Consider the following 3,420-nt stretch of genomic DNA (forward strand, 5'->3'; position numbering starts at 1 on the left):
CGTCACCAGAGCCTTGGATCTCATTTCTGTGCATGACCCGAGGCTCTGGGAAACTTTATATAGGAGAACATTTTTTCATTGTTCTTCACGAAAACCTGTAAGAAGACACTTTATTTAGAATGATACCTAGCTCACTAAACCAGACCTCGAGACTGCGCCCAGAAAGAATTAATTGCTATTTAGAAAAGGAAACCTCGAGTTGAAATTTGCTGTTTCCCAAACTTAGTATAAGCCTAAGCCTATTCTTACAACGGCTTGCCATAGATATACAGAAGAACCCTAAAGAAGAAGAACAAGCTCTTAACACCAGAAAATTTTCACCCTGAGTGACTATGCAGCGTGAGCTGTTTACTGCAATTTGTGCGTAACTAAACCACGCTATGCTAATGTTTGACATGAATAAAGTGGTTCTAAAACTCTGAGAAATCGATTTTCCAGAAATGTTCTACCAAGGACCTGTTCTTAGGAAGGGAAGTTCCCCTGAATCTATATTGACCACGTAGTAAAGTTTCAAAGTGATGCAGCAGATCACAAGTACTTTACTAATTAGGTTCAGTGTAGCTTAGGGAGACAACAAATCTGAAAGCAAATCAAATTAAACCAAACATCATATCTTAATCGAAGGATGAGGTTTCAAAATTTGCTTCAACATGCGTTCGATTTTCTTGAACGATGTTGCACGATGTTGACTGATGGGGTGGCGAACGGTTTGAACACATCATCAATATTTGAGTCAACAGATTCACTGCAAATGGCTTCAACATCGCTTTTCAACAAAATCGAACAGATATTGAAGCAATAGAGGATGAGTCAAGAGAACGCATCCCCGGTCCAATCATAGAGCGGTTTTCAATTGAGTGTCGAACTTTCGTTTTGCATCACTTCACTCAGTGATTGGTTCAAAGCTCTCGCGCCATTTTGTCAACCAATCAGAAGTGAAACCAAAACCAATCGTTCCTCGCGCGTGCGCATTTTCCAGCGCTTTTTGTCGGCTACGTGTAATTACTTCGAGTTTTAATTGGTTTATCTGATTGTCTCCATAGTTTTTGATTAGCCGAAGTAATTACTGTGGTTTCGATTTACGACACTCAATTGAAACTCGCTCTAGTCTTTTCATTAAAGTCTATTTTTAGTTTCGCACAGCTATTTCAATTTCTGCGCACAATTGAAATTTCCTTACGTCATTACAACAGGCCAATCAGGTGTCTCTCTAAAAATAGCTAAAATAAGGTAAAAAAAAATATCGTTGGAAGAAGCCCATGTATGGGGAATCCGTTCTCTTTCCCAAGTCTCTCTGGCCACCGAAAGAAAGATTTCTCGGATGACCTGTCCAGCGTTAGTCATTCGTTGTAACGACTGACGAAGGGCTAACGAAAATGTAACGCTCAAAACTGACGTCGACTCACAAATCTGTGTTACAGATGTTGAGTCAACTTTATCAACTCATTTGATAAAACCAAATCACATATTAGTTCTGATGAGGCTATTAATTAAACACGACGCACATCTGGCGTCGAGTCACAAAATAAATCCCTGTCGACGATGGCAGCGAGCGGGTGCGGTGACCATTGCGCAGGCCCTGCTCTCCATACGTCTTTGAAATAAGACAATCGTGACCATAAATTAAATTTAGAGACTAGGAGGACTAGAAATTTATAATTGGGGACTTGTTTTCTATAATCTACAACTTGTATACTTAACTTTTCAGGTAACAAGAGCCGCTATTTATTTTGATGGAAAAGATTTCCAGTGGAGGCGTTGCGTACAAAAGAATGACGCACAACTAGATGAGAGGTCCTTTAGGAGGATAGTGAGTGGATCGCAAAGAGCCACATATAAATGAATTACATTGTTACAGATTAATTATGTATAGGTCACAACCCAACTTTTTGGTTCATTGGAACATAGCATTATACAAACTATATAATGCTTAAAGCTTACAACACTGGTTTTGCTGGACTACAAACTCCGCGCCTGCGAAGAGTTCGTAGCAAGACTTCATACTTTGTTCCCGCGTACAGTAGTCCACGAGTAATCATTAACGTCAGCGGTATGCGGTATGAGACTTATGAGGAGACTCTCGAGAGTTACCCGGAAACGCTGCTTGGTTCTCCGACGCGGCGGAGCGAGTATTATAACGCGACACGCGACGAGTACGTCTTTGCTCGAGACAAACCATCGTTTGACGCTATCTTGTTTTTCTATCAGTCACGAGGTATTTTAGCTAAGCCACACGACGTCAGTGAAGAGACATTCTTAGCTGAGATCGAATTTTACGGGTTACGTTCAAAGTATTACGTCGACAGTGTGGACCACCTGTCAGCTTCACAGGAGGATGTAGAAACCGAGATTTTGCCACAAAGTCCGCACAAACGAAAACTGTGGCTGTGGTTCGCCTCGCAATATGGTCAATTTTCGTCATCGTTTTTTCAACTATTATCTTTTGCATCGAGACGTTACCGGCGTTGCAAATCAGAAAGAGCTTTGTCTCTGATAAATACAATATGCCCATTAGGCAGCATTCACCAGTGGCAAATGATCCAGGACAGCTAGACTATCTTTGTAGCGTGGTTTACATTCGAGTATTTCGTCCGATTGTACTCGGCGCCGTCGCTATTGAATTTTGTCAAATCAACCATGGGAATCCTAGATGTGCTGGCCATTTTTCCATTCTACCTCACCCTAGCGCTGCGAGGGAGCACAAAGGAAGTTCGGTCGTTCGCCGTCATCCGAGGCATACGGCTTTTTCGCGTGTTACGTGTTGTCAAACTCTCCAGATACAGCAATGCGATTAAACTGCTAGTTGGTGGACGGTAATAACTATGACAAGTGTAGGTTACGGTGACATGACTCCCACTACCCCCGTGGGGAAGTTTGTTGGGAGTTTTTGTGCGATGAGTGGGGTGGTGTTCTTTTGCCTTCCAACGCCTGTATTAGTATCAAGCTTTATCAAATTTTATGCCAATTATGGGAATTTTAGTGAAAAAAAGAAAGCCTTCGTCGATAATCTGAAGGAATTGTTTCTAAGTAGGAATCAATAGTAGCTGATAATAGGTTTCTAGTTTGACTGCAATTTTGTGAGATATCAGCTGATAGATGGATGATCCTCGGCGCACTCGTTTGAAGATCCTAGACAGACAGGGATCTTGGGTCAACATTTTGATATTCATTTTACACGAAAACGCCTGGAAAAAAAAAACAGGGAAAATAAACGGTTTTGGTAGGGATTTGATTATCACACAAAAGCTATTTTGGTGACTCAAGAAAGTCTTCCTCAAAAACGCCGCTATACCTAGATTTCGCATAAACACAACGGAATACTTCAACATGGCATCGTTTAGTGGCCACTTAAGAGACCACCACTTTCAATTTCTTGTGATTTACCGTGCATGCCTTCCTATGAGAAAGTCTCCGCAAACA

General features: G+C 41.5%; 1 pseudogene; it reads left to right on the forward strand.

Annotated features, from left to right (window-relative positions):
• Positions 1–1,743: 1,743 nt before the first annotated feature.
• On the forward strand, positions 1,744–3,191 carry LOC138033863 (potassium voltage-gated channel subfamily A member 4-like; annotated as a pseudogene).
• Positions 3,192–3,420: the final 229 nt, after the last annotated feature.

The sequence above is a fragment of the Montipora capricornis genome, chromosome 14, assembly GCF_036669925.1.
Source record: "Montipora capricornis isolate CH-2021 chromosome 14, ASM3666992v2, whole genome shotgun sequence".
Lineage (NCBI taxonomy): Eukaryota > Metazoa > Cnidaria > Anthozoa > Scleractinia > Acroporidae > Montipora > Montipora capricornis.